Source organism: Pleurodeles waltl, chromosome 4_1 (assembly GCF_031143425.1).
Source record: "Pleurodeles waltl isolate 20211129_DDA chromosome 4_1, aPleWal1.hap1.20221129, whole genome shotgun sequence".
Taxonomy (NCBI): Eukaryota; Metazoa; Chordata; class Amphibia; order Caudata; family Salamandridae; genus Pleurodeles; species Pleurodeles waltl.
This window is the reverse complement of record NC_090442.1, coordinates 76,680,173-76,703,794: the sequence shown is the minus strand read 5'-3', so window position 1 is coordinate 76,703,794 and position 23,622 is coordinate 76,680,173. Positions and strand designations below refer to the sequence as shown.

Below are 23,622 nucleotides of genomic sequence, written 5' to 3'. Positions count from 1 at the left end.
AAGCACTGTTAAAAAGAAGTCTTTCCTCACTAGAGTTGTGTTCTGTCAATGTCTGAGGCAGTGGATTTTTAAATGAGCTAGGAGGCTTAGACTGGCTGAGTCACTGACAGCTTTGCACACTTACTGCAGAGAGTGAGCAGACGAGAGACTAAGACTGAAATTTAGGGCACAGAGTGATTGCAGAAGAGAGTAAGACTCACTCTCACTTCCAGCATGGTGAGTAGACAAGAGAGTAAGCTAGTCCCACAGCTGGAATCCCAGAGTAGGTATAACTCAGTGCTAGTCAGAGTCCATGGTATTATATGTGACGTCTGCACTCTACAGCCTCCTGCTCGCAGTAATAAGGTGTGTGTGAAGGCATATTGCTTGAATGAGGATCTGTATACCTCAGCAGTAAAGTATGTGACTGCGGATCAAGAGGTCCCCAGTTCAAGTCTTGCTTCCCACTTCTCCTTTTAAGGAACAAAAAAAAATTCTCTGTTACTTATTTCAATTTCTGGAGATTTCTTGAAAGTATGTCACAGAAAAACCACTAATTAGAAAGAGTTTTAGGTTTTGTCTGCGTCCGTAAGAGGGTTGTGTGAAAGGACCAGCAGCTGGTCTCCATAGCAGTCCCTGTGACTAGTGAAGCAAGAGTAAGCTTGAGAGTGAATTGGCACCCTTGGCCTAGGACCTGCTGTCATGCTATGTATTTTGGTGTGAATAGTGAAGCAGCAGGTGTGTTGAGTGTGTCCATCAGCTTGTAGCCAGGGGCATGAGTCAGGCTGTGTCCCAGACCCTGTGACTAATAAATCAGCAGGTGGTATAGAGACAGCCTATAAAAGAGGAAGCCGTTCTGATGAGATCCACAGCAGCAGTTTCTAGTCCATCCAGTTGCAGATATTACAACAAGGGGGTATAGCTCAGTGGTAGAGCATTTGACTGCAGATCAAGAGGTCCCTGGTTCAAATCCGGGTGCCCCCTTAATACTTTAAAGAAGCTGTCAATTTCTTTCTGTATCGCTTTTTTCAATCCTTGGGGATTTTTTGAAAGTATGTCACACTAAAACGACTAATTAAGCAAAATAGCTCAAAGTTTTATGTGCATCCTTAAGACTCTTGTTGAAAATTAACAGTTTTCACACTCACACCCAGTAACTGCACCATGGATCAATTCGAGGAAAACAAGAGTTCCTACATTGGCACACAGAGACAAATTGAAATTTGTGTACACAGCATGATACTGTGTACTTTAATACATCTTTCTACATTCTGTAGTGTGCAGCACACAAATAATGTTTTACGGCATGGATTTATTAACAAGCATTGCTTCTAATAATTGAGAATATAGCAGATATTGCAGGTGCAAAGAAAAAATACATGGGTAAACAAATCACAAGTTTCTAAATTCCACTGTTTTTACCACAGCACAGCTGATTTGTTGTGCTTTAAGAAACACTGTGTGCCTGTACAGCAGCAAAGATGTGAGTGTGTGGACACTGTATGCCCGTAATGCTTTCAGAAATGTCCTTATACTGTAACAGAAGTCTCTGCAGTGTTAGAACTGAGTTTGGACAGTAGCATGTGTGCTTACTGATAGTAATATGTGTAAGAAACAAATGCCTGCATGCTGTTACTTGTGTCTTTCTCCAGTAGCACACCTATTTACTGTAATTAGTATGTAAGGTAACATCGGCTAGACAAAACTGGACCCAAATGCTGGTACACTGTGACTGGCCTGTGTACTGTTTCCAGTGTGTTTCACTAGTATCACGCCAGCTTACCGTTACTAGAATGTACAGTAAGACTGGTCCAATATGTATACCATGTCAAATTGTTTTACCATAAAACAAAGATATAGCATTGTTAAAGACATTACCACGTGAGGGACACAGAAATTGCATTTTAAAAGACATCTATGTGAACTTGCATCCATTAGAAGAGATAGTGACTGTGTGAGAGTTGTATGGTACTGCTAACCAAAGCACTGTTAAAAAGAAGTCTTTCCTCACTAGAGTTGTGTTCTGTCAATGTCTGAGGCAGTGGATTTTTAAATGAGCTAGGAGGCTTAGACTGGCTGAGTCACTGACAGCTTTGCACACTTACTGCAGAGAGTGAGCAGACGAGAGACTAAGACTGAAATTTAGGGCACAGAGTGATTGCAGAAGAGAGTAAGACTCACTCTCATGTCCAGCATGGTGAGTAGACAAGAGAGTAAGCTAGTCCCACAGCTGGAATCCCAGAGTAGGTATAACTCAGTGCTAGTCAGAGTCCATGGTATTATATGTGACGTCTGCACTCTACAGCCTGCTGCACGCAGTAATAAGGTGTGTGTGAAGGCATATTACTGGAAAAGAGGATGTGTATAGCTCAGCAGTAAAGTATGTGACTGCAGATCAAGAGGTCCCCAGTTCAAGTCTTGCTTCCCACTTCTCCTTTTAAGGAACAAAAACAAATTCTCTCTTACTTATTTCAATTTCTGGTGATTTCTCGAAAGTATGTCACAGAAAAAACACTAATTAAAAAGAGTTTTAGGTTTTATCTGCGTCCGTAAGAGGGTTGTGTGAAAGGACCAGCAGCCGGTCTCCATAGCAGTCCCTGTGACTAGTGAAGCAAGAGTAAGCTTGAGAGTGAATTGGCACCCTTGGCCTAGGACCTGCTGTCATGCTATGTATTTTGGTGTGAATAGTGAAGTAGCAGGTGTGTTGAGTGTGTCCATCAGCTTGTAGCCAGGGGCATGAGTCAGGCTGTGTCCCAGACCCTGTGACTAATAAATCAGCAGGTGGTATAGAGACAGCCTATAAAAGAGGAAGCCGTTCTGATGAGATCCACAGCAGAAGTTTCTAGTCCATCCAGTTCCAAATATTACAACAAGGGGGTATACCTCAGTGGTAGAGCATTTGACTGCAGATCAAGAGGTCCCTGGTTCAAATCCAGGTACCTCCTTAATATTTTAAAGAAGCTGTCAATTTCTTTCAGTATCGCTTTTTTCAATTCTTGGGGATTTTTTGAAAGTATGTCACACTAAAACGACTAATTAAGCAAAATAGCTCAAAGTTTTATGTGCATCCTTAAGACTCTTGTTGAAAATTAACAGTTTTCACACTCACACCCAGTAACTGCACCATGGATCAATCTGGGTGCCCCCTTCACACATGAAAGAAGCTGTCAATTTCTTTCTATATTACTTTCTACAATTCTTGATGATTTATTGAAAATATATCACACTAAAACGACTATTTAAACAAAATAGCTCAAAGTTTTATGTGCATCCTTAAGACTGTTGTGCGAAAATTAACAGTTTTCACACTCACTCCCAGTAACTGCACAATTGATCAATTCGAGTAAAACAAGAGTTCGTACATTGGCACACAGAGACAAATTGAAATTTGTGTACACAGCATGATACTGTGTACTTTAATACATCTTTCTACATTCTGTAGTGTGCAGCACACAGATAATGTTTTACGGCATGGATTTATTAACAAGCATTGCTTCTAATAATTGAGCATATAGCAGAAATTGCAGGTGCAAAGAAAAAATACATGGGTAAACATATCACAAGTTTCTAAATTCCACTGTATTTACCACAGCACAGCTGATTTGTTGTGCTTTAAGAAACACTGTGTGCCTGTACAGCAGCCAACATGTGAGTGTGTGGACACTGTATGCCCGTAATGCTTTCACAAATGTCCTTATACTGTAACAGAAGTCTCTGCAGTGTTAGAACTTAGTTTGGACAGTAGCATGTGTGCTTACTGATAGTAATATGTGTAAGAAACAAATGCCTGCATGCTGTTACTTGTGTCTTTCTCCAGTAGCACACCTATTTACTGTAATTAGTATGTAAGGTAACATCGGCTAGACAAAACTGAACCCAAATGCTGGTACACTCTGACTGGCCTGTGTACTGTTTCCAGTGTGTTTCACTAGTATCACACCAGCTTACCGTTACTAGAATGTACAGTAAGACTGGTCCAATATGTATACCATATCAAATTGTTTTACCATAAAACAAAGACATAGCATTGTTAAAGACATTACCACGTGAGGGACACAGAAATTGCATTTTAAAAGACATCTATGTGAACTTGCATCGATTAGAAGAGATAGTGACTGTGTGAGAGTTGTATGGTACTGCTAACCAAAGCACTGTTAAAAAGAAGTCTTTCCTCACTAGAGTTGTGTTCTGTCAATGTCTGAGGCAGTGGATTTTTAAATGAGCTAGGAGGCTTAGACTGGCTGAGTCACTGACAGCTTTGCACTCTTACTGCAGAGAGTGAGCAGACGAGAGACTAAGACTAAAATTCAGGGCACAGAGTGATTGCAGAAGAGAGTAAGACTCACTCTCACTTCCAGCATGGTGACTAGACAAGAGAGTAAGCTAGTCCCACAGCTGGAATCCCAGAGTAGGTATAACTCAGTGCTAGTCAGAGTCCATGGTATTACATGTGACGTCTGCACTCTACAGCCTCCTGCTAGCAGTAATAAGGTGTGTGTGAAGGCATATCTCTGGAAAGGGGGATGTGTATAGCCCAGCAGTAAAGTATGTGACTGCAGATCAAGAGGTCCCCAGTTCAAGTCTTGCTTCCCACTTCTCCTTTTAAGGAACAAAAAAAAATTCTCTGTTACTTATTTCAATTTCTGGAGATTTCTTGAAAGTATGTCACAGAAAAACCACTAATTAGAAAGAGTTTTAGGTTTTATCTGCGTCCGTAAGAGGGTTGTGTGAAAGGACCAGCAGCTGGTCTCCATAGCAGTCCCTGTGACTAGTGAAGCAAGAGTAAGCTTGAGAGTGAATTGGCACCCTTGGCCTAGGACCTGCTGTCATGCTATGTATTTTGGTGTGAATAGTGAAGCAGCAGGTGTGTTGAGTGTGTCCATCAGCTTGTAGCCAGGGGCATGAGTCAGGCTGTGTCCCAGACCCTGTGACTAATAAATCAGCAGGTGGTATAGAGACAGCCTATAAAAGAGGAAGGCGTTCTGATGAGATCCACAGCAGCAGTTTCTAGTCCATCCAGTTCCAGATATTACAACAAGGGGGTATAGCTCAGTAGTAGAGCATTTGACTGCAGATCAAGAGGTCCCTAGTTCAAATCCAGGTGCCCCCTTAATACTTTAAAGAAGCTGTCAATTTCTTTCTGTATCGCTTTTTTCAATTCTTGGGGATTTTTTGAAAGTATGTCACACTAAAACGACTAATTAAGCAAAATAGCTCAAAGTTTTATGTGCATCCTTAAGACTCTTGTTGAAAATTAACAGTTTTCACACTCACACCCAGTAACTGCACCATGGATCAATTCGAGGAAAACAAGAGTTCCTACATTGGCACACAGAGACAAATTGAAATTTGTGTACACAGCATGATACTGTGTACTTTAATACATCTTTCTACATTCTGTAGTGTGCAGCACACAAATAATGTTTTACGGCATGGATTTATTAACAAGCATTGCTTCTAATAATTGAGCATATAGCAGATATTGCAGGTGCAAAGAAAAAATACATGGGTAAACAAATCACAAGTTTCTAAATTCCACTGTTTTTACCACAGCACAGCTGATTTGTTGTGCTTTAAGAAACACTGTGTGCCTGTACAGCAGCAAAGATGTGAGTGTGTGGACACTGTATGCCCGTAATGCTTTCACAAATGTCCTTATACTGTAACAGAAGTCTCTGCAGTGTTAGAACTGAGTTTGGACAGTAGCATGTGTGCTTACTGATAGTAATATGTGTAAGAAACAAATGCCTGCATGCTGTTACTTGTGTCTTTCTCAGTAGCACACCTATTTACTGTAATTAGTATGTAAGGTAACATCGGCTAGACAAAACTGGACCCAAATGCTGGTACACTGTGACTGGCCTGTGTACTGTTTCCAGTGTGTTTCACTAGTATCACGCCAGCTTACCGTTACTAGAATGTACAGTAAGACTGGTCCAATAGGTATACCATATCAAATTGTTTTACCATAAAACAAAGATATAGCATTGTTAAAGACATTACGACGTGAGGGACACAGAAATTGCATTTTAAAAGACATCTATGTGAACTTGCATCGATTAGAAGAGATAGTGACTGTGTGAGAGTTGTATGGTACTGCTAACCAAAGCACTGTTAAAAAGAAGTCTTTCCTCACTAGAGTTGTGTTCTGTCAATGTCTGAGGCAGTGGATTTTTAAATGAGCTAGGAGGCTTAGACTGGCTGAGTCACTGACAGCTTTGCACACTTACTGCAGAGAGTGAGCAGACGAGAGACTAAGACTAAAATTTAGGGCACAGAGTGATTGGAGAAGAGAGTAAGACTCACTCTCACTTCCAGCATGGTGACTAGACAAGAGAGTAAGATAGTCCCACAGCTGGAATCCCAGAGTAGGTATAACTCAGTGCTAGTCAGAGTCCATGGTATTATATGTGACGTCTGCACTCTACAGCCTCCTGCTAGCAGTAATAAGGTGTGTGTGAAGGCATATCTCTGTAAAGGGGGATGTGTATAGCCCAGCAGTAAAGTATGTGACTGCAGATCAAGAGGTCCCCAGTTCAAGTCTTGCTTCCCACTTCTCCTTTTAAGGAACAAAAAAAAAATTCTCTGTTACTTATTTCAATTTCTGGAGATTTCTTGAAAGTATGTCACAGAAAAACCACTAATTAAAAAGAGTTTTAGGTTTTATCTGCGTCCGTAAGAGGATTGTGTGAAAGGACCAGCAGCCGGTCTCCATAGCAGTCCCTGTGACTAGAGAAGCAAGAGTAAGCTTGAGAGTGAATTGGCACCCTTGGCCTAGGACCTGCTGTCATGCTATGTATTTTGGTGTGAATAGTGAAGCAGCAGGTGTGTTGAGTGTGTCCATCAGCTTGTAGCCAGGGGCATGAGTCAGGCTGTGTCCCAGACCCTGTGACTAATAAATCAGCAGGTGGTATAGAGAGCCTATAAAAGAGGAAGCCGTTCTGATGAGATCCACAGCAGCAGTTTCTAGTCCATCCAGTTCCCAGTATTACAACAAGGGGTTATAGCTCAGTGGTAGAGCGTTTGACTGCCGATCAAGAGTTCCCTGGTTCAAATCCGGGTGCCCCCTTAATACTTTAAAGAAGCTGTCAATTTCTTTCTGTATCGCTTTTTTCAATTCTTGGGGATTTTTTGAAAGTATGTCACACTAAAACGACTAATTAAGCAAAATAGCTCAAAGTTTTATGTGCATCCTTAAGACTCTTGTTGAAAATTAACAGTTTTCACACTCACACCCAGTAACTGCACCATGGATCAATCTGGGTGCCCCCTTCACACATGAAAGAAGCTGTCAATTTCTTTCTATATTACTTTCTACAATTCTTGATGATTTATTGAAAATATATCACACTAAAACGACTATTTAAACAAAATAGCTCAAAGTTTTATGTGCATCCTTAAGACTGTTGTGCGAAAATTAACAGTTTTCACACTCACGCCCAGTAACTGCACAATTGATCAATTCGAGTAAAACAAGAGTTCGTACATTGGCACACAGAGACAAATTGAAATTTGTGTACACAGCATGATACTGTGTACTTTAATACATCTTTCTACATTCTGTAGTGTGCAGCACACAGATAATGTTTTACGGCATGGATTTATTAACAAGCATTGCTTCTAATAATTGAGCATATAGCAGAAATTGCAGGTGCAAGAAAAAATACATGGGTAAACATATCACAAGTTTCTAAATTCCACTGTATTTACCACAGCACAGCTGATTTGTTGTGCTTTAAGAAACACTGTGTGCCTGTACAGCAGCCAAGATGTGAGTGTGTGGACACTGTATGCCCGTAATGCTTTCACAAATGTCCTTATACTGTAACAGAAGTCTCTGCAGTGTTAGAACTTAGTTTGGACAGTAGCATGTGTGCTTACTGATAGTAATATGTGTAAGAAACAAATGCCTGCATGCTGTTACTTGTGTCTTTCTCCAGTAGCACACCTATTTACTGTAATTAGTATGTAAGGTAACATCGGCTAGACAAAACTGAACCCAAATGCTGGTACACTGTGACTGGCCTCTGTACTGTTTCCAGTGTGTTTCACTAGTATCACACCAGCTTACCGTTACTAGAATGTACAGTAAGACTGGTCCAATATGTATACCATATCAAATTGTTTTACCATAAAACAAAGACATAGCATTGTTAAAGACATTACCACGTGAGGGACACAGAAATTGCATTTTAAAAGACATCTATGTGAACTTGCATCGATTAGAAGAGATAGTGACTGTGTGAGAGTTGTATGGTACTGCTAACCAAAGCACTGTTAAAAAGAAGTCTTTCCTCACTAGAGTTGTGTTCTGTCAATGTCTGAGGCAGTGGATTTTTAAATGAGCTAGGAGGCTTAGACTGGCTGAGTCAATGACAGCTTTGCACTCTTACTGCAGAGAGTGAGCAGACGAGAGACTAAGACTAAAATTTAGGGCACAGAGTGATTGCAGAAGAGAGTAAGACTCACTCTCACTTCCAGCATGGTGACTAGACAAGAGAGTAAGCTAGTCCCACAGCTGGAATCCCAGAGTAGGTATAACTCAGTGCTAGTCAGAGTCCATGGTATTATATGTGACGTCTGCACTCTACAGCCTCCTGCTAGCAGTAATAAGGTGTGTGTGAAGGCATATCTCTGGAAAGGGGGATGTGTATAGCCCAGCAGTAAAGTATGTGACTGCAGATCAAGAGGTCCCCAGTTCAAGTCTTGCTTCCCACTTCTCCTTTTAAGGAACAAAAAAAAATTCTCTGTTACTTATTTCAATTTCTGGAGATTTCTTGAAAGTATGTCACAGAAAAACCACTAATTAGAAAGAGTTTTAGGTTTTATCTGCGTCCGTAAGAGGGTTGTGTGAAAGGACCAGCAGCTGGTCTCCATAGCAGTCCCTGTGACTAGTGAAGCAAGAGTAAGCTTGAGAGTGAATTGGCACCCTTGGCCTAGGACCTGCTGTCATGCTATGTATTTTGGTGTGAATAGTGAAGCAGCAGGTGTGTTGAGTGTGTCCATCAGCTTGTAGCCAGGGGCATGAGTCAGGCTGTGTCCCAGACCCTGTGACTAATAAATCAGCAGGTGGTATAGAGACAGCCTATAAAAGAGGAAGCCGTTCTGATGAGATCCACAGCAGCAGTTTCTAGTCCATCCAGTTCCAGATATTACAACAAGGGGGTATAGCTCAGTTGTAGAGCATTTGACTGCAGATCAAGAGGTCCCTGGTTCAAATCCAGGTGCCCCCTTAATACTTTAAAGAAGCTGTCAATTTCTTTCTGTATCGCTTTTTTCAATTCTTGGGGATTTTTTGAAAGTATGTCACACTAAAACGACTAATTAAGCAAAATAGCTCAAAGTTTTATGTGCATCCTTAAGACTCTTGTTGAAAATTAACAGTTTTCACACTCACACCCAGTAACTGCACCATGGATCAATTCGAGGAAAACAAGAGTTCCTACATTGGCACACAGAGACAAATTGAAATTTGTGTACACAGCATGATACTGTGTACTTTAATACATCTTTCTACATTCTGTAGTGTGCAGCACACAAATAATGTTTTACGGCATGGATTTATTAACAAGCATTGCTTCTAATAATTGAGCATATAGCAGATATTGCAGGTGCAAAGAAAAAATACATGGGTAAACAAATCACAAGTTTCTAAATTCCACTGTTTTTACCACAGCACAGCTGATTTGTTGTGCTTTAAGAAACACTGTGTGCCTGTACAGCAGCAAAGATGTGAGTGTGTGGACACTGTATGCCCGTAATGCTTTCACAAATGTCCTTATACTGTAACAGAAGTCTCTGCAGTGTTAGAACTGAGTTTGGACAGTAGCATGTGTGCTTACTGATAGTAATATGTGTAAGAAACAAATGCCTGCATGCTGTTACTTGTGTCTTTCTCCAGTAGCACACCTATTTACTGTAATTAGTATGTAAGGTAACATCGGCTAGACAAAACTGGACCCAAATGCTGGTACACTGTGACTGGCCTGTGTACTGTTTCCAGTGTGTTTCACTAGTATCACGCCAGCTTACCGTTACTAGAATGTACAGTAAGACTGGTCCAATATGTATACCATATCAAATTGTTTTACCATAAAACAAAGATATAGCATTGTTAAAGACATTACGACGTGAGGGACACAGAAATTGCATTTTAAAAGACATCTATGTGAACTTGCATCGATTAGAAGAGATAGTGACTGTGTGAGAGTTGTATGGTACTGCTAACCAAAGCACTGTTAAAAAGAAGTCTTTCCTCACTAGAGTTGTGTTCTGTCAATGTCTGAGGCAGTGGATTTTTAAATGAGCTAGGAGGCTTAGACTGGCTGAGTCACTGACAGCTTTGCACACTTACTGCAGAGAGTGAGCAGACGAGAGACTAAGACTAAAATTTAGGGCACAGAGTGATTGGAGAAGAGAGTAAGACTCACTCTCACTTCCAGCATGGTGACTAGACAAGAGAGTAAGCTAGTCCCACAGCTGGAATCCCAGAGTAGGTATAACTCAGTGCTAGTCAGAGTCCATGGTATTATATGTGACGTCTGCACTCTACAGCCTCCTGCTCGCAGTAATAAGGTGTGTGTGAAGGCATATCTCTGTAAAGGGGGATGTGTATAGCCCAGCAGTAAAGTATGTGACTGCAGATCAAGAGGTCCCCAGTTCAAGTCTTGCTTCCCACTTCTCCTTTTAAGGAACAAAAAAAAAATTCTTTGTTACTTATTTCAATTTCTGGAGATTTCTTGAAAGTATGTCACAGAAAAACCACTAATTAAAAAGAGTTTTAGGTTTTATCTGCGTCCGTAAGAGGATTGTGTGAAAGGACCAGCAGCCGGTCTCCATAGCAGTCCCTGTGACTAGAGAAGCAAGAGTAAGCTTGAGAGTGAATTGGCACCCTTGGCCTAGGACCTGCTGTCATGCTATGTATTTTGGTGTGAATAGTGAAGCAGCAGGTGTGTTGAGTGTGTCCATCAGCTTGTAGCCAGGGGCATGAGTCAGGCTGTGTCCCAGACCCTGTGACTAATAAATCAGCAGGTGGTATAGAGAGCCTATAAAAGAGGAAGCCGTTCTGATGAGATCCACAGCAGCAGTTTCTAGTCCATCCAGTTCCAGGTATTACAACAAGGGGGTATAGCTCAGTGGTAGAGCGTTTGACTGCAGATCAAGAGGTCCCTGGTTCAAATCCGGGTGCCCCCTTAATACTTTAAAGAAGCTGTCAATTTCTTTCTGTATCGCTTTTTTCAATTCTTGGGGATTTTTTGAAAGTATGTCACACTAAAACGACTCATTAAGCAAAATAGCTCAAAGTTTTATGTGCATCCTTAAGACTCTTGTTGAAAATTAACAGTTTTCACACTCACACCCAGTAACTGCACCATGGATCAATCTGGGTGCCCCCTTCACACATGAAAGAAGCTGTCAATTTCTTTCTATATCACTTTCTACAATTCTTGATGATTTAATGGAAGTATATCACACTAAAACGACTATTTAAACAAAATACCTCAAAGTTTTATGTGCATCCTTAAGACTGTTGTGCGAAAATTAACAGTTTTCACACTCACGCCCAGTAACTGCACCATGGATAAATTCGAGTAAAACAAGAGTTCGTACATTGGCACACAGAGCCAAATTGAAATTTGTGTACACAGCATGATACTGTGTACTTTAATACATCTTTCTACATTCTGTAGTGTGCAGCACACAGATAATGTTTTACGGCATGGATTTATTAACAAGCATTGCTTCTAATAATTAAGCATATAGCAGAAATTGCAGGTGCAAAGAAAAAATACATGGGTAAACAAATCACAAGTTTCTAAATTCCACTGTATTTACCACAGCACAACTGATTAGTTGTGCTTTAAGAAACACTGTGTGCCTGTACAGCAGCAAAGATGTGAGTGTGGGGACACTGTATGCCCGTAATGCTTTCACATATGTCCTTATACTGTAACTGAAGTCTCTGCAGTGTTAGAACTGAGTTTGGACAGTAGCATGTGTGCTTACTGATAGTAATATGTGTAAGAAACAAATGCCTACATTTGTTACTTGTGTCTTTCTCCAGTAGCACACTTATTTACTGTAATTAGTATGTAAGGTAATATCGGCTAGACAAAACTGGACCCAAATGCTGGTACACTGTGACTGGCCTGTGTACTGTTTCCAGTGTGTTTCACTAGTATCACGCCAGCTTACCGTTACTAGAATGTACAGTAAGACTGGTCCAATATGTATACCATATCAAATTGTTTTACCATAAAACAAAGATATAGCATTGTTAAAGACATTACCACGTGAGGGACACAGAAATTGCATTTTAAAAGACATCTATGTGAACTTGCATCGATTAGAAGAGATAGTGACTGTGTGAGAGTTGTATGGTACTGCTAATCAAAGCACTGTTAAAAAGAAGTCTTTCCTCACTAGAGTTGTGTTCTGTCAATGTCTGAGGCAGTGGATTTTTAAATGAGCTAGGAGGCTTAGACTGGCTGAGTCACTCACAGCTTTGCACACTTACTGCAGAGAGTGAGCAGACGAGAGACTATGACTGAAATTTAGGGCACAGAGTGATTGCAGAAGAGAGTAAGACTCACTCTCACTTCCAGCATGGTGAGTAGACAAGAGAGTAAGCTAGTCCCACAGCTGGAATCCCAGAGTAGGTATAACTCAGTGCTAGTCAGAGTCCATGGTATTATATGTGACGTCTGCACTCTACAGCCTGCTGCACGCAGTAATAAGGTGTGTGTGAAGGCATATTTCTGGAAAAGAGGATGTGTATAGCTCAGCAGTAAAGTATGTGACTGCAGATCAAGAGGTCCCCAGTTCAAGTCTTGCTTCCCATTTCTCCTTTTAAGGAACAAAAAAATATTCTCTCTTACTTATTTCAATTTCTGGTGATTTCTCGAAAGTATGTCACAGAAAAAACACTAATTAAAAAGAGTTTTAGGTTTTATCTGCGTCCGTAAGAGGGTTGTGTGAAAGGACCAGCAGCCGGTCTCCATAGCAGTCCCTGTGACTAGTGAAGCAAGAGTAAGCTTGAGAGTGAATTGGCACCCTTGGCCTAGGACCTGCTGTCATGCTATGTATTTTGGTGTGAATAGTGAAGCAGCAGGTGTGTTGAGTGTGTCCATCAGCTTGTAGCCAGGGGCATGAGTCAGGCTGTGTCCCAGACCCTGTGACTAATAAATCAGCAGGTGGAATAGAGACAGCCTATAAAAGAGGAAGCCGTTCTGATGAGATCCACAGCAGAAGTTTCTAGTCCATCCAGTTCCAGATATTGCAACAAGGGGGTATAGCTCAGTGGTAGAGCATTTGACTGCAGATCAAGAGGTCCCTGATTCAAATCCAGGTGCCCCCTTAATAATTTAAAGAAGCTGTCAATTTCTTTCTGTATCGCTTTTTTCAATTCTTGGGGATTTTTTGAAAGTATGTCACACTAAAACGACTAATTAAGCAAAATAGCTCAAAGTTTTATGTGCATCCTTAAGACTCTTGTTGAAAATTAACAGTTTTCACACTCACACCCAGTAACTGCACCATGGATCAATTCGAGGAAAACAAGAGTTCCTACATTGGCACACAGAGACAAATTGAAATTTGTGTACACAGCATGATACTGTGTACTTTAATACATCTTTCTACATTCTGTAGTGTGCAGCACACAAATAATGTTTTACGGCATGGATTTATTAACAAGCATTGCTTCTAATAATTGAGCATATAGCAGATATTGCAGGTGCAAAGAAAAAATACATGGGTAAACAAATCACAAGTTTCTAAATTCCACTGTTTTTACCACAGCACAGCTGATTTGTTGTGCTTTAAGAAACACTGTGCACCTGGAGTCTCTGGAGAGACTCCTGCTCTGACAAGTGGTGCCCGATCCAGTCCCTGGGCCGTTGAAAGAAAAGCTGGTGGAAATCCAAGAAAATCGACTTCGGACGACTCCGGACCGACGCCGCTGCTGAATCCGGTAACGCCTCCTGCACCTGACGCCGTGACCTTCGCTGGAACGCGATGCTCTTCGCAGGCCCGACGCCGCTGCAGCCCCGCTGAAGTCCGTGACTCCGTGGAAGTCACCGCACCACGTCGTGACAGACGCCGCTCGAAGTGCACCGATTCAACGTTTCGCATAGACGCCGCGATCCCCGACTTCGCGCATCGGTTTGTTTTCACTCTTCACCAAAGGTACTGTACTTGGGGGTCTACACGACTCCGTGTCCGGCGCCGCTGGTGTCGGCTTGTTGGGAACGACTCCGTCACGACGCCGTGTTAACATCTCATTGAAGCATTTTTTGTTTCTAAGCGCTATTTTTGAGTTTAATCTTTAAAAATTCATAACTTGACTTGTGTATGTCAGATTTTTGTAGTTTTGGTCTTGTTTTGTTTAGATAAATATTTCCTATTTTTCTAAACCGGTGTTGTGTCATTTTGTAGTGTTTTCATTAAGTTACTGTGTGTGTTGGTACACATACTTTACACCTAGCACTCTGAGGTTAAGCCTACTGCTCTGCCAAGCTACCAAGGGGGTAAGCAGGGGTTAGCTGAGGGTGATTCTCTTTAACCCTGACTAGAGTGAGGGTCCTTGCTTGAACAGGGGGTAACCTGACTGTCAACCAAAGACCCCATTTCTAACATTGGTGATCAGCGGTTGGGATTTGGACTTGTATTTGTGCTTGACATACAGTAATTAAGTGTACACTACTGTTTGAGTTCAGACCACTACGTGACCACATACTACTAGTCTTGTGATTTTTGTTTTTTTCTATTTGGACTGTTTTTGCTCTGCATTCAGTTTCTTTTTTCGCTGATCCGGTGATTGACTTTTCTGGAACTTCATTTGAGAACTTGCTTTTCTGCATTTGGAACTTTGCACTCTTTTAACCTTTTATCATGTCTCTACTTGGAGATGCATCAGTTGAAGCTGTTTTTGACCTGAAGCAATTGGATAGTTATAACAAGGCTCAGCTAAAGCAGTTTTGTAAAAATTTTGGTTGTCCCATTAAGAGCTCTTCCAAGAAGGATGAGCTGAAAAAGGCGCTGAGGGCCTGGGTGACAACCAGAAGCACTGGAGGGCACACTGAGGATGAGGAGGAGGATGAGGATCAGGAGGGAGAGCAATCAGTACATAATGGTATATTGGGGGGACCTGTTATTCCCAGGGAAAGAGTCTCTAGGGCAAGTAGCAGTGTATCCTCCAAGGGTCTGACACCTGGAGAGTTACAGGACAGACAGGCAGAGAGGGATTACCAATTGGAGCTGAAAAAGCTCAGTCTAGAGATGGAACAGAGAAGGCTGGCCATTGAGGAAAGGAAGTTAGCAATGGCTCATGAGCTCAGTTTAAAAGAGATAGATCAGAGGAGTCAGCCCAGTAGGGATGGTGGCAGCAATCCTACAGTGCAGCCTGAGAGAAGGGTACACATCCCAAAAGACCTTGTGAGGGATTATAAGAGGGAGGATGATATCTACTTGTGGTTCAAGGGTTATGAGTCAGCTCTCCACATGAACCTGGTCCCTGAAGCTCATTGGGGGGCAGCCCTGTGGAAGCATTTTGAGGCAGAGGGGAGGGACACACTGACAGCCTTAGGGGATGCTCAGGATCTCACCTATCCTGTCATGAAGGAGGCCTTACTCACCAGGTATGGTCTTACCCCTGAGCAGTACAAGGAGAAGTTTAGATCCTACAAGAGAAAGGAATCCAAAACATGGTTGGAATGTGTTGATTCTTTTTGCAGGTCACTGGATGGTTGGGTGAAGGGCAGTAAGGTAAACACGTATGAGGGGCTTTACAATTTAATTGCTTGGGAGCACTTGTACAGTTTATGTTTTCCAGAGCTGCGCCAGCACCTCATTGACAGCAAGCTGACTGACAGTAGGAAGCTTGCACAGGAAGCGGACCGCTGGGAGAGCACCAGGGTCCAAAAGAGGTATGGGGGAGACCATGCCAAGGGTGGACAGGGTCCCTCTCAGAAGAAAGGGGGGGGGGGTAAGGGCAAACAGGGGGAGTTCTCTAAAGGGCCCCAAACTGATTCCCAGGGTAAGGATTCCCAACCCCCCAGTGAAAAGAAGCCATGGTTGTCCAAAGGGAAGCCAGTGGCAGGTGGTCCCCCACGTAAGTGCTATGCATGTGACCATGTGGGTCATGTGAGGAGGGACCCCAAATGCCCCAAAAGTACACCGGCACCCACTGGTGCACCGTCCCAGGGTTTGGCCAGTGTAGTGCTTGGGGAGGAGTTGGTTTCAGGTGGGTGGGAACCAGCAGAAATGACCCTTGTCTCATTAGGGGACAGTGAGATGGTCCAGAGAAACCTAGTGCCTGATAACACTAAGAAGTACAGGCAATGGGTGACCATCAATGGACAGAGGGTAGAGGCTCTGAGAGACACAGGAGCCAGTGTGACTACAGTGAGGAGTCACCTGATGTCTGAAGAGCAGATTGATCCCCGGATACTTCACCAAGTAGTTGCGGTAGACAACTCTGAGCGCCTCTGCAGAGTGGCGCAGGTTCCCTTTGAATGGGGGGGGTCTCAGGTTCCTGGAAAGTAGCTGTGAGTCCAACCATGCCTGTTGATTGTTTGCTAGGTAACGACCTGGAGGATTCCCCTTGGAAGGAGGTGGAACACAGGTCTCATTTGGAGATGTTGGGTCTGCCTGGGTGGGTATGCGTATCCACCCGGTCTATGGCAGCCAATCAGGGTAGTCAAGAGCCCCTGGAGCCTGAAACAGTGGCCCAGGGGACTGCCAAGAAGAGGAAGGGCAGGGGGCACGGGAAACCGGCCCCAGAAGTTCCCACGGTCCGGGAGGAGGCAGAGCCTGAGGGTGATGCCCCGGAGCCTACAGGGGAACAGGTGGCTGAACTGGGGGAGGTCCCTGAGCTGTCGCAGTGGCAGCAGGAAGGGGGACCCACCAGGGAAGCATTCTGCACAGCGCAGAAGGATTGCCCTACTCTTGAGGGGCTGCGGCAGCAGGCTGCAGCCCAGGCGGCTGGCGAGGCGCCAGGTACTCACCTGATTTATTGGGAGGATGGCCTCCTGTACAGTGAGCCTAAGGTTCCTGAGCCTGGGTCAGCTCGTATGCTGGTGGTACCCCAGTACTTCAGGGCCTTCCTACTGGGTTTGGCTCATGATGTGCCTTTGGCAGGACATCTAGGGCAGGACAAGACCTATAAGAGGCTTGTCTCCCACTTTTACTGGCCCTTGATGCACAAGCAGTCAGCTGCTTATTGTAGGTCTTGTCAGTCAAGTGGCAAGAGTGGGAAGAAATGCAAAGCTCCCCTCCAACCTTTACCTGTAGTCAGTACTCTCTTTGAAAGGGTAGGAATTGACATTGTGGGGCCTCTGGATCCCAAGACAGCCATGGGCAACAGGTTCATCCTGGTCTTGGTGGACCATGCCACACGGTACCCAGAAGCCATTCCTCTAAGGACGGTCACTGCACCCGTGGTGGGACGTGCCTTGATGGGGGTTTTTACCCGCATGGGGTTCCCCAAGGAGGTGGTATCTGATAGAGGTACAAACTTCATATCTACTTATATGAAGTCTCTGTGGAAGGTGTGTGGGGTAACCTACAAGTTCACCACCCCTTACCACCCCCAAAGTAATGGTCTGGTTGATAGATTCAACCACACCTTGAAAGGCATGATTCAGGGCCTGTCAAAGCCCTTGAGGCGTAAGTGGGACGTTCTCTTGCCATGCCTTCTGTTCGCTTACAGGGAGGTGCCTCAAAAGGGACTTGGCTTTAGCCCCTTTGAGCTCATCTATGGCCACCCTGTGAGGGGACCGCTCAGTCTGGTGAAGGAGGCTTTGGAGAAAGCTCCTAGTAAACCACCCCAGGATGTATTTAGCTACATGCTGGCACTAAGAAACCAGACTGCCCGCTTCAGGAGTCTCGCTCAGGAGAACCTGGAAGCAAGCCAGGAGGATATGAAACGGTGGTACGACCAGAATGCCACTCTGGTTGAGTTTCAGCCTGGACAAAAAGTGTGGGTCATGGCACCAGTGGAGCCTAGGGCTCTCCAAGATAAGTGGACTGGGCCTTTTGAGGTGGTGGAAAGAAAGAGCGAGGTCACCTATCTGGTAGACTTGCAATCCCCCAGAAACCCTTTGAGGGTCCTACATGTCAACCGCCTCAAACCACACTTTGAGCGAACTGAGCTATCCATGCTCCTAGCGACAGATGACGGGGTGGAGGAAGAGAGTGAGCCTCTTCCTGACCTCCTGTCTGCAGGAGAGAAAGATGGGTCTGTGGAGGGAGTGATCCTCTCCCCCTCCCTGACTGAGGAACAGCAGAGGGACTGTCGCCACGTGCTGGGACAGTTCGCCTCGCTGTTATCCCTGATCCCAGGAGTCACACACCTGTGCACACATGATGTGGACACTGGGGACAGTACACCTGTTAAACATAAGGTTTACAGGGTGACTGACAGGGTCAGGGCTTGCATTAAGGAGGAAGTCTCCAAAATGTTAACCCTAGGGGTTATTGAGAACTCCAGCAGTCCTTGGGCTAGCCCAGTGGTCTTGGTCCCAAAGGCTGCTGCTCCTGGTGCCACTCCAGAACTTAGCTTCTGTGTGGACTACCGGGGTCTCAATGTGGTCAGCAAGACTGACGCACACCCCATCCCCGAGCTGATGAGCTCATTGATCAGTTAGGAGCTGCCAAGTACCTCAGTACGTTTGATTTAACATCTGGGTACTGGCAGATTGCCTTAACTGAGGGGGCAAAGGAGAGGTCAGCATTCTCTACCCCAGATGGGCACTTCCACTTCAATGTGATGCCCTTTGGGATGAAGAATGCCCCTGCCACCTTTCAGAGGTTGGTCAACCAGGTGTTGGCAGGACTGGATGAGTTCAGTGCCGCCTACCTGGATGACATTGCTGTGTTTAGTTCCACATGGGAGGAACACCTGCAACACCTCTGGAGAGTGTTAGAGGCCCTGCAGAAGGCAGGCCTCACTATTAAGGCAAGCAAGTGCCAAATAGGGCAGGGTTCTGTGGTGTACTTAGGACACCAGGTGGGGAGTGGCCAGTTGGCACCCCTACAGCCTAAGATTGACACGATTCTGGCTTGGGAGCCTCCCAAGACCCAGACTGAAGTGAGAGCCTTTTTAGGTCTCACAGGATATTACAGGAGGTTTGTTAAGGGATATGGTACCATTGTTACCCCCTTTACGGAGTTGACTTCTAAGAAGCAACCCAAGAAAGTGATCTGGACAGAGGCTTGCCAGAACGCTTTTGATGCCCTGAAGGCTGCCATGTGCACAGCACCTGTGCTGCAGGCACCTGACTACTCCAAGGAGTTTGTTGTGCAAACAGACGCCTCAGAGCATGGTATTGGAGCAGTACTCTCACAGCTTAATGAAGAGGGCCTAGATCAACCCGTAGCCTTCATTAGCAGGAGGTTACTACCCAGGGAACGTAGGTGGAGTGCCATAGAACGTGAAGCGTTTGCTGTGGTCTGGGCACTTAAGAAGCTAAGACCCTACTTGTTTGGGGCTCACTTCCGAGTTCAGACCGACCACAGGCCCCTCAGATGGTTAATGCAGATGAGGGGTGAGAATCCAAAACTGTTGAGGTGGTCCATTTCCCTACAGGGGATGGACTTTACGGTGGAACATCGTCCTGGTACAGAGCACGCCAATGCTGATGGTCTGTCCAGGTTCTTCCGCCTTAGTGATGAGAACTCCCATGAGGTTGGGTAGTTGCTCCCCACTTTTAGCTGGGGGGGACACGTGTTAGACTTTTCATCCTTGGCGTGGTCTCCCTTAACTTTTTGCCTCTGTTCCCCAGGTTGTTGATGGGTGCTGGACTCTGATTTTATTGTTTTTGTTACTCTGGGCACTTTACCACTGCTAACCAGTGCTAAAGTGCAAGTGCTCCTGTTTAAAATGTGTACGTAATTGATTCTCCATGATTGGCATATTTGTTTTACTGTTAAGTCCCTAGTAAAGTGCACTAGAGGTGCCCAGGGCCTGTAAATCAAATGTTACTAGTGGGCCTGCAGCACTGGTTGTGCCACCCACACAAGTAACCCTGTAATCATGTCTCACACCTGCCACTGCAGTGTCTGTGTGTGTATTTTTACTCTGTAAATTCGACTTGGCAAGTGTACCCACTTGCCAGGCCTAAACCTTCCCTTTTCTTACATGTAAGGCACCCCTAAGGTAGGCCCTAGGTAGCCCCAAGGGCAGGGTGCAGTGTATGGTTAAGGTAGGACATATAGTAATGTGGTTTATATGTCCTGACAGTGAAATATTGTTAAATTAGTTTTTCACTGTTGCAAGGACTGTCTCTCTCATAGGATAATATGGGGGCTACCTTTATATATGATTAAAGCGTAGACTCCCCTAGAGAGTAGATGGACATGTGGAGTTTGGGGTCCCTGAACTCACAATTTAAAAATACATCTTTTAGTAAAGTTGATTTTGAGATTGTGCGTTTGAAAATGCCACTTTTAGAAAGTGAGCATTTTCTTGCTTAAACCATTCTGTGACTCTGCCGTGTTTGTGGATTCCCTGTCTGGGTCAGTTTGACAGTTGGGTTGTTTTTCACCTCACACCAGACAGTGACACAAAGGGGGCTGGGGTGTAACCTGCATTTCCATCTCTGCTAGGAGGGAGGGGTGGAGTGGTCACTCTTATCTGAAAGGACTGTGCCTGCCTCTGACAATGCCGGCTCCAACCCCCTGCTGTGTGTCTGATGACTTGCCTGGGCAAGGCAGGATTTCACAAGTAGGTGTGAGTCCCCTTTGAAGAAAGGTGACTTCAAAGACTAAAATGGGTATAAGAAGGGCACCCAAATCTACAGACTTTAGAAACACTTCTGGAATCAAGAGGAACCTCTGCCTGGAGAAGAACTGATAGCTGAGGAAGAAGTGCTGCCCTGCCTGTGACTGTGCTTTGTGGAGCTTTCCTGCAGTGCTGCTTCTGCCAGAGTAAGAGGGCAAAGACTGGACTTTGTGTGCCTTCCATCTTGTGAAGAAATCTCCAAGGGCTTGATTTAGAGCTTGCCTCCTGTTGTTTGAAGTCTCAGGGACAGCAAAGACTTCTCTCTGCCAGCACCTGGAGTCTCTGGAGAGACTCCTGCTCTGACAAGTGGTGTCCGATCCAGTCCCTGGGCCCTTGAAAGAAAAGCTGGTGGAAATCCAAGAAAATCGACTTTGGACGACTCCGGACCGACGCCGCTGCTGAATCCGGTAACGCCGCCTGCACCTGAAGCCGTGACCTTCGCTGGAACGCGATGCTCTTCGCAGGCCCGACGCCGCTGCAGCCCCGCTGAAGTCCATGACTCCGTGGAAGTCACCGCACCACGTCGTGACAGACGCCGCTCGAAGTGCACCGATTCAACGTTTCGCACAGACGCCGCGATCCCCGACTTCGCGCATCGGCTTGTTTTCACTCTTCACCAAAGGTACTGTACTTGGGGGTCTACACGACTCCGTGTCCGGCGCCGCTGGTGTCGGCTTGTTGGGAACGACTCCGTCACGACGCCGTGTTAACATCTCATTGAAGCATTTTTTGTTTCTAAGCGCTATTTTTGAGTTTAATCTTTAAAAATTCATAACTTGACTTGTGTATGTCGGATTTTTGTAGTTTTGGTCTTGTTTTGTTTAGATAAATATTTCCTATTTTTCTAAACCGGTGTTGTGTCATTTTGTAGTGTTTTCATTAAGTTACTGTGTGTGTTGGTACAAATACTTTACACCTAGCACTCTGAGGTTAAGCCTACTGCTCTGCCAAGCTACCAAGGGGGTAAGCAGGGGTTAGCTGAGGGTGATTCTCTTTTACCCTGACTAGAGTGAGGGTCCTTGCTTGAACAGGGGGTAACCTGACTGTCAACCAAAGACCCCATTTCTAACATTGAGCATATAGCAGAAATTGCAGGTGCAAAGAAAAAATACATGGGTAAACAAATCACAAGTTTCTAAATTCCACTGTTTTTACCACAGCACAGCTGATTTGTTGTGCTTTAAGAAACACTGTGTGCCTGTACAGCAGCAAAGATGTGAGTGTGTGGACACTGTATGCCCGTAATGCTTTCACAAATGTCCTTATACTGTAACAGAAGTCTCTGCAGTGTTAGAACTGAGTGTGGACAGTAGCATGTGTGCTTACTGATAGTAATATGCGTAAGAAACAAATGCCTGCATGCTGTTACTTGTGTCTTTCTCCAGTAGCACACCTATTTACTGTAATTAGTATGTAAGGTAACATCGGCTAGACAAAACTGGACCCAAATGCTGGTACGCTGTGACTGGCCTGTGTACTGTTTCCAGTGTGTTTCACTAGTATCACGCCAGCTTACCGTTACTAGAATGTACAGTAAGACTGGTCCAATATGTATACCATATCAAATTGTTTTACCATAAAACAAAGATATAGCATTGTTAAAGACATTACCACGTGAGGGACACAGAAATTGCATTTTAAAAGACATCTATGTGAACTTGCATCGATTAGAAGAGATAGTGACTGTGTGAGAGTTGTATGGTACTGCTAACCAAAGCACTGTTAAAAAGAAGTCTTTCCTCACTAGAGTTGTGTTCTGTCAATGTCTGAGGCAGTGGATTTTTAAATGAGCTAGGAGGCTTAGACTGGCTGAGTCACTGACAGCTTTGCACACTTACTGCAGAGAGTGAGCAGACGAGAGACTAAGACTGAAATTTAGGGCACAGAGTGATTGCAGAAGAGAGTAAGACTCACTCTCACTTCCAGCATGGTGAGTAGACAAGAGAGTAAGCTAGTCCCACAGCTGGAATCCCAGAGTAGGTATAACTCAGTGCTAGTCAGAGTCCATGGTATTATATGTGACGTCTGCACTCTACAGCCTCCTGCTCGCAGTAATAAGGTGTATGTGAAGGCATATTTCGTGAATGAGGATCTGTATAGCTCAGCAGTAAAGTATGTGACTGCAGATCAAGAGGTCCGCAGTTCAAGTCTTGCTTCCCACTTCTCCTTTTAAGGAACAAAAACAAATTCTCTGTTACTTATTTCAATTTCTGGAGATTTCTTGAAAGTATGTCACAGAAAAACCACTAATTAGAAAGAGTTTTAGGTTTTATCTGCGTCCGTAAGTGGGTTGTGTGAAAGGACCAGCAGCTGGTCTCCATAGCAGTCCCTGTGACTAGTGAAGCAAGAGTAAGCTTGAGAGTGAATTGGCACCCTTGACCTAGGACCTGCTGTCATGCTATGTATTTTGGTGTGAATAGTGAAGCAGCAGGTGTGTTGAGTGTGTCCATCAGCTTGTAGCCAGGGGCATGAGTCAGGCTGTGTCCCAGACCCTGTGACTAATAAATCAGAAGGTGGTATAGAGAGCCTTTAAAAGAGGAAGCCGTTCTGAAGAGATCCAAAGCAGCAGTTTCTAGTCCATCCAGTTCCAGATATTACAACAAGGGGGTATAGCTCAGTGGTAGAGCATTTGACTGCAGATCAAGAGGTCCCTGGTTCAAATCCAGGTGCCCCCTTAATACTTTAAAGAAGCTGTCAATTTCTTTCTGTATCGCTTTTTTCAATACCTCGGGATTTTTGGAAAGTATGTCGCACTAAAACGACTAATTAAGCAAAATAGCTCAAAGTTTTATGTGCATCCTTAAGACTCTTGTTGAAAATTAACAGTTTTCAAACTCACACCCAGTAACTGCACCATGGAT

General features: G+C 44.3%; 7 non-coding genes across 7 annotated transcripts; all 7 read left to right on the top strand.

The window, feature by feature from the left end:
- The first annotated feature begins 891 nt into the window (after positions 1–891).
- On the top strand, positions 892–963 carry TRNAC-GCA (transfer RNA cysteine (anticodon GCA)). The gene has a single exon. It is a non-coding gene; the product is annotated as a tRNA-Cys (tRNA).
- Positions 964–2,852: 1,889 nt separating this feature from the next.
- Positions 2,853–2,924, top strand: TRNAC-GCA (transfer RNA cysteine (anticodon GCA)). The gene has a single exon. It is a non-coding gene; the product is annotated as a tRNA-Cys (tRNA).
- A 2,093-nt stretch (positions 2,925–5,017) lies between these two features.
- Positions 5,018–5,089, top strand: TRNAC-GCA (transfer RNA cysteine (anticodon GCA)). The gene has a single exon. It is a non-coding gene; the product is annotated as a tRNA-Cys (tRNA).
- A 4,051-nt stretch (positions 5,090–9,140) lies between these two features.
- On the top strand, positions 9,141–9,212 carry TRNAC-GCA (transfer RNA cysteine (anticodon GCA)). The gene has a single exon. It is a non-coding gene; the product is annotated as a tRNA-Cys (tRNA).
- Positions 9,213–11,100: 1,888 nt separating this feature from the next.
- On the top strand, positions 11,101–11,172 carry TRNAC-GCA (transfer RNA cysteine (anticodon GCA)). The gene has a single exon. It is a non-coding gene; the product is annotated as a tRNA-Cys (tRNA).
- Positions 11,173–13,264: 2,092 nt separating this feature from the next.
- TRNAC-GCA (transfer RNA cysteine (anticodon GCA)) lies at positions 13,265–13,336 on the top strand. Its single transcript has one exon. It is a non-coding gene; the product is annotated as a tRNA-Cys (tRNA).
- A 10,028-nt stretch (positions 13,337–23,364) lies between these two features.
- TRNAC-GCA (transfer RNA cysteine (anticodon GCA)) lies at positions 23,365–23,436 on the top strand. The gene has a single exon. It is a non-coding gene; the product is annotated as a tRNA-Cys (tRNA).
- Positions 23,437–23,622: the final 186 nt, after the last annotated feature.